Here is a 7,498-nt window from a genome sequence, read left to right as displayed (position 1 = left end):
GTTGTTAGACCAGCCTCATCTTGTGCTCATCTCTTCTCCTGTTTTGTGTCTTCTGGCTGGTTTTAGGATGTAATACTGAATGCCAAAAGAAAGCCATTTTTAGTCAAGTGCACTTATAATGGCCACAGCTATAATGAATGTTCATTTATTACAAAAAATAGTGCTTACTTCATTAATTTATGCATGAAGTATATGACACTGCATCAAAATAAAAAAAGGACTAAACCTCTAACCCTCATGGCCAAACTGCAGTTACAGCAAACAAAAGGACACCATAAACCTGCCCCACATGCAAAAGCTTGCACTACAGGCCAATGCAGAAATAAGATCAGATTACTTCCCAAACTGCATGACACTGCCACGCAAAGTAAAGATTGTGACAGGCAATAAAGGAGCAACAAAAAAGCAAACTGTAGGTAGCAGCCAATCTCATGCAGACAAGCTACAAGGTCAGGCCAACATAGATGTGGAAGAATTTTGAAAAAAAAGCCACAAGCATATACTTTTTAAGGTTTTCACAGCCCTTTAAATGGCAAATACTTTCCTGAAAAAACATAACAGAAGCGGCAATTTTTTTTGGGCAATCAATTTTTTTCATGTACTTCATTATTCTTGAAGCATGGGCGGGCATAGAGTAGTCAGATTAGTGCATGCGTTCCTAAGCAATGCCATGCCAAAAACTGTACTTACAGAAAAAGCTTGCCTTACTGAGTGAATACCACTGGCCATCCACTAATTTCCTAGCCTGCTCCAGGTCCCTGGCAAAAATCACACGCAACTTGGTGGCTTGTACAACTTCCATGCAAGTCTTGGTCTTTAGCTGGAAAAAATTTGAGGGATCAGTGAGATATAAAATTTTACATGCATTGCTTTGTTTCAATGACCGACTAAGAAAGAAACAGCGGTTTCTGTGAGCGCAACTATTTTTTCACACTAGCTTTCTACAGTAAACCATGTTTATCGCGACCTAATTCACACTGACTTGCTGCACGGCCCCAGCACTTCTGTGTATAGCTCTATGGTTTCAAATGCTTGTTAGCTCTGAGCCCTTGGGCTTGCACTCGTTAATGCAGAAAACCTCGGAAAGTGCAACTAGAGCTTCGAGCTTTAAGCCATAGGTATTCAGAAGCTCAGTGGTCTGTGGGAGAACTTTTGGCTGGGTGACACAGTAGGAAATGCTTCTCCAGCTACTTTCACTCCATTGCAAAAAACTCGCACAGCAGAGACCTGTCCTCCATTTTGCATTGCAGAAACAATCACTGAAATTCAAAGCATGCATACTAAATGCACACCTACCTTCCAACACAGCTTCATAATAATGGGTATAATTATTGGAATGAAATACCAGTTAGTACATGTAGTTTTCAGTTTATCCAAAAATTATAAGCAACCGATAAACAATAAACATTAAAAGAGAAATAAAATAACCAGAATTGTTTAAAAAATCTGTCAGAAGAATTATGTGACATCCACTACACTCCAGCAGTTCTTCGCGTTTGTGCACCTTCAAACCACACTTTCTTACAGGCACATTTGCACAGAAATTGGGTTGAACCTGATCTTTAAGAATCTTTTTTGGTGCAACAGTAGGAAGAAACCAGGTTTTACCCAAAAACGAAGCACCCTACACATTGCATCACAAGCCCAGATGGTGCACTTGAGTCGCCTCTTATGCTTATGCAAGAAACAGGAACAGAGATATCTTGACTAAATAAAAAAAAAGAGGAAGTGCAGTGCATGTGTAATGCAGAGAAGATATAAGCAATACCACACTAAAACACTGGGAGGATTCCAAGAGTAGGTGAATGCATGAATGGGTGGCAATCAGGTGGCTAAATGAGATTAGGAAATTTGAGGAAAAAGGGTGGTAGCATGTGGCACAGGAGACAGTTACCTAAAATGAACTAGAGAACCATTGTTCTGCACTAATTTTAACAGCACATTCACACGACAGACAAAATCACTAACTCCAGGAACAGACTGAGCCTCATGCAACTCAATGTCAATCACCATTGCAAATGGCACCAGCACCGCAGACTGCACATGAGGAAAAGTAGACATATTTTTGCTCTCAACTTTGAGCAGCAGTCAGCTGCGCTTTTAGGAGCAAAGCTCTAAAGTATGGCAACATTGGCACTTTGTTTTACTGACATGAGGGTGCTTGTGAGCATGCGAGTCCCATGTTTGTTTTGCACCAAATGTGTTAATTGCGAGGTATGTTTAACTAAAGAGGGGCATCTAACATGGGCATCAGCTCTTCATTACTTCCCTTCTATATCCCTCCCTTATATCACGGTTCAAGTGTCCACCAAAATGTGAGACAGTTACTGTTACATTTCCTTGAATTTTCCTTCAACTAATTTTAAATTTTTCAAGTATACAGCTTTAAGAAGGTAGAGGTACAAACTGTGCAGTATAACCATATGCTATGGCAATAAACCAGCAATAAATCTGTGCTGACAGCAGCTTGCCTAGTGCATCGCAAGGATGCTATACCATACAAGGATTGGTGTCATCGTGCAATGTTACATTACTGACTGACAATTTGGTCTCTTTGTCAGAAATACTGGTAAACCATCATTGTAGAGCACAATGTTTTTAAAGGGATAAATGAACATATAGGTCCTTTTCGAGGACACATATGCATACCAGGCAACAGGTGTGCAATGTCAAAGCACGTTTATGTTAACAGCAGCTGCGTCAAGAGCTACATCAGCGACTATATTTTGTACAAGTCTACAGTTCCGGTAATTATAAGCGGAGGTACTGCTGTGAAGTGCATGTAGAGTTTCATGCATTTCTAAACCTAGCTGCAAGCCTATATTGAAAATATTTTTCTAAACAGGCAGCTAAGATATGCATCACTGAAAAAGAATTACCATGAACGGATCAGGAGGGATGACACAGCCGAAGGCAGGAAGCACGCATGGCCCAATAGATGCTGGCCGCTGGCAACTGCAAATAAATACATCCAGAGCAACAGCTGTCAGTGGCTGTAGCCATGTCATGAATGAAAAGAGAGGAAATCGTCTACTGCTTTAAAAACTAAACTTAGACGTAATATATGTAAATAAAAAACCAATGAGCTAGCCCATGACAAAACAAATGAACAGATTTTATGTAATGCACCCATTTACATTCTTTGAGAAGAGTCACAACGACTGTTATAACCACACTGAAAGATGAGCTGGCTGAAATACCGCACGCCAATTTGATTATAGGATGTGCAGGTTTTCATTAATTCCTATCATGGTGCCTTGCACCAATGTCTAGGTATTAGATTGAAAGTTGCAACCAGTCTGCCTTGGTTAAATGAGAAGAGAGAATGGAAAAAAGCATGCCTTCACTAGCAAGAAGCTTGATATCTCACAGCACAGCTTGGCATCATAGAAAAATTGCTAGCGCATTTAGCAAATCTGCATACAATTAAAAGCTGCTCAAATTTGTCGACTGGCAATGCAAGTAAAGGCAAGAGAAACAAAAAAATACCAAAGAACACTCGTGAGTGCGGCGAAGGGAGGTCTGTAGGTAGGATCCCGTGCCTGGGAAGAGTTCCGAGCTCGGAGAATCGCCGGCACCACAGCTGATGGCACGCAACCAAGAATAAATAGCAAAGCGAAAATCAGTAACAAAAAAACCATCGACAATGGCGAACGACTTGAATACGGGCCACAAAAGCGAGGGATATAGCAAAAAGGTAGAAATCCTAAATAATTGTGCAGTTGCATATCCGACAGCTCGCAGTGCTCAGGAGAGGAAGCATCAACGTTTACAGCTCAGGAGACGCAAGATTGATCTAACTTTGACATAACACTGCTTCAAATCCTGTTCCACTGGGGAAGCACAGACAAGTTTACAAATGACAAGGCGATGAATATGAATTAGCCTTTCGCATGCGATTACTGTCTCGAAATTTAGTATGACGCATATTAAGGCACAAGCACTAATCCGATGAGTACTAACCCTGAGCCAAATAGTGCGTTGTCTGATCGCAGCTGGCCTAGCGCGAGCGCTCCGCCGCGCGGCACTTCTCGCTCATCGTCTTCTACGCAGTGCAAATCCATGCTTTTGCACCGAGTGTCGAAGCGCTAGCAAGCGAAAGCGTATCTCTGTTGTGATATCTGGTGCCATTTTTATTTACCACGGCACGCGAGTAATAAATGCACATAAAGACAATGAGAACAACACTTGTCATGCAGGATATAGGCCCTGCTTTTTTGGCGCCGCATTATAGCTGCGGCAACCACAGGCGGACTGCCTCCACTCACATCCCTATATAGCCGCATACAAATAGCGCGTGTGAATACAGATCATTAGCAAAGAAACGCAGAGCGGGACTCACCAGCCATGCGATTCATCCAGGCTTAGTAAAACCGCGCAGGAGTCTTCGTTCCCCTAACAGATGAAAAGACGTCGCAGCACTCTTCATGGCTTACCCGTTGAAACTCGCCAATGTTGACAGGCCGAAATCCTGGTCGTTGGCTTCCAAAACACACTCCTGCTCACCTTCCTATTGAATGAGTTCTTCACACGTGTCCGCCGTACAAGTACTCAAGCAATGCCTCAAAGAGGCAAATAATTCAAAACACGACGTGTCGGTTGCGCTGCAATGGCGCCGACGGCTGCGCTTTCGTGTCGGTGAAAAATTGCAACCGACAAAAAAATTTGTTTTTTAAACCATGAATACTTATATTATCTTCACAACAAAGACACTGCATTTATTTTAAATTATTTTTAGATTATTTAAGAATACTAAAGCGCTTTCAGTTACTTTTTCTGGCATGTCGTTTGTAGAAGCTGCGATCCTGTGATCCCCTGAAGCGACCCGGATGCCCTAGCAGACGACGGAGCAGACGACGGTGCTGACAGAATGCAATTTCGTTTGATGCCAGATAAAATCACTAAGTTGCGACCAAGAGAGAGAAGAAAAGCGCCGTATCTCAAGCTGGCGAATATCGTGGATAAGTTGAACGCAATTGGCACTATGGAGAGTAGCTGCGATGCATTAATTTGCGCGACACTGGCACGCTCATCGGAGATCATGAAACTTAACAGCTTAATCGGTGACCAGTAGAAGCGGAGTGCTTTGATATCAACTGCGTTACGAAACTACGTCGATACTTGCGTCTCACTTTAGCTAATATGCAACAGTGGCTAGCACTCGCCGCATCCTGATCGCGTGTAGTTTAACAGGCAAGAGCGCACTAGCGCATCGAAGCAGGCGCGTTTTCGAGCTCGTATCGTTACGAAAAATACGAGTTGTTTCGGCACGTACTGGAAATGAAGTTCTCAGCCTGTGCGTCACGGACGGTGACGATGGCGTCGCGGACGATCTTAACCAAGACTCGCCGCAAAGCAGCCGATAACCCAAGTGTGGAGTTCGCTGACCTTTCCGCGAACTCTTTGATCTTGTGTTCGCAAAGGAACGCCGCTCCAGCGGGGCCGAAAGTCCCTAACAAAGGGGCCCGTCCAGTCCCTGCCTCCCCTTCGTGCGGCGGGGGTCCTCGTTTACGCCGCGCCGTCACGGGGATGACCCGCCGGGAAAAACGCGAACCAAGTACAGCTGACGACATGTGGTTGTTAAGGGGTTGACGAGGCTTCGGGGGCGCACGAGGTATTAGCCGAGTGACCGGAAGCCCACTATTCCTGTAACGACTGTCTACTTCCCTTAACGACTGTCTTCTCTTTGTTGCTGTCAACAACCTGAGTCATCGCCTCGTCGGCACATGTTTCTAGCGTCTGTGGTGCCGTGGGTGGCGTGGGAACGGAAGTCGCATTCGTAAGCCCACTATTCCTGTAACGACTGTCTACTTCCCTTAACGACTGTGTTCTCTTTGTTGCTGTCAACAACCTGAGTCATCACCTCGTCGGCACATGTTTCTAGCGTCTGTGGTGCCGTGGGTGGCGTGGGAACGGAAGTCGCATTTGTGTTGTTTGTGTAGTTATTTGAAACCTCCTTCCCAAATGTTTTAATCAGACCTTTTTCCCCAATCTCTGATCAGTGGGCGGACCTTATTTTCCTTTCCCTAACCACTGATTGGCGAGATGGGTCGTTGGTTATCTTATTGGTTGCTGTCCCCGCTAAGGGCGGAGACAGAGGGTTTAAAACCAAGCGCTCTGGGTTGAGCGGGGGCTGAATTCGTCTGATCCACGATTTAGTCATGTAAATAGTTTTCTCCTTGCTTTGTTTCTTCTCGTTTTTTTACCTATGTTGTAAATAAATAGTTAACCTTCTCCTTTCCTTGAGTAATCTGAATGTTTGCGAGTAGAACCACCGGGTCATCAAGAAACCCCGATTTCATCTTCAAGTAGTTTCCTCACATCGCCACCTGAAGGCGGAAATTCAACTGGCGCAGTCGAGACAGGATCGCAACTGGCACAGTCGACACAGGAAACTCAACTCCAAGCATATGTGCGTTAAAGGTTGTTCACCAGTAGTGCAAGCGTGGGCATAAAGTATCGCTCAGTCGCAGAGCCAGTCGCTCGCTTCTCGATTTTCCAGCCTTCCGAGTGAAGGTCGCAAGCTGTTGAGCCAATCAGTGAGCCAGCGGGAGTGAGCGAGGCGAGCTTTCGGGAACGACGCCGCCCGTGGGCGCGCCGGGCAATGAACTACGCGCTACCCCCTGGCTGCCCTAGTCGTCGCTAAGCCTAGCCGGTTTCGCATCGATGCAGCAGCTGAGTGCACTTCGAAACTGGCTAGCGCTGAGGTGCTGCTCTCGTCATCGTTTTACTGTGAATCTCGTCTCATAGTAAAACAAAGATATGCTCGGTTTCCGCGACACCTTCAGGAGCGGAGCCAGCTGAGGCCAGGGGAGCCGCGATTGAGCAGCAGCAATTAAAGGCGCCGTGGTGAGACATTTGTTTGTATTCCTGTTATCGCTTCTACCAACGACTCGATATTGGCCAACGATACTTCATCCGACGGCTTAGTATGGACTTGAACAAACATTACTGTCGCATTTTTCTGACGCTGGCGGCCGGTATTCAGGCTGGCATGCCGCGCCCGTACGTTATCATGTCGCTCAACTGTATAGCCGTGGTGCACATCAAAACCCCCAGACATCCTCCTTTTCGCTCAGATTGTCATAGCACACAGTCACACTGGGACCAGAGCAGTTTAGAGGACCGAGCGCGGGTGCACAGGAGCTAGACTGTCAAAGCAGGCGAAACTCTTTAAAGCGCGCGGTTGATGTCAGTCCCAAGACTTTATTCTCATTTCGACCGAGAATCAAATCGGTACAAACTTGCCGGCCGCCGCATTTCACCTTCGGCTGCATACGCTGCTGTCTATATTTAGCGACATTTTCGTGTCACCGTCATGAAATTTTCAGTGAAGGCAATGAACGACATCGTAAAGTATTTTTTTTTGCTATTTTATGATAAGCACCACGTCACTGCCGCTAAAACAAATTCTCCGCCAACACTGCATCAGCGTTGGACTTAAGAGCGTTAGCTACGAGAGCTTCAAGTGTTTAGATCGGGGTGCTAGATCGGGGTG

At 45.3% G+C, this 7,498-nt stretch overlaps 1 long non-coding RNA gene across 1 annotated transcript; it reads right to left on the bottom strand.

The window, feature by feature from the left end:
- Positions 1–2,875: 2,875 nt before the first annotated feature.
- Positions 2,876–4,634, bottom strand: LOC144096857 (uncharacterized). The gene is made up of 3 exons (XR_013306859.1): positions 4,343–4,634; positions 3,490–3,583; positions 2,876–2,955 (listed from the first exon to the last, which is right to left on the bottom strand). It is a non-coding gene; the product is annotated as an uncharacterized LOC144096857 (long non-coding RNA).
- Positions 4,635–7,498: the final 2,864 nt, after the last annotated feature.

This window comes from Amblyomma americanum, chromosome 1 (assembly GCF_052857255.1).
Source record: "Amblyomma americanum isolate KBUSLIRL-KWMA chromosome 1, ASM5285725v1, whole genome shotgun sequence".
Classification (NCBI taxonomy): domain Eukaryota; kingdom Metazoa; phylum Arthropoda; class Arachnida; order Ixodida; family Ixodidae; genus Amblyomma; species Amblyomma americanum.
This window is presented reverse-complemented; position numbering and strand designations above follow the sequence as displayed.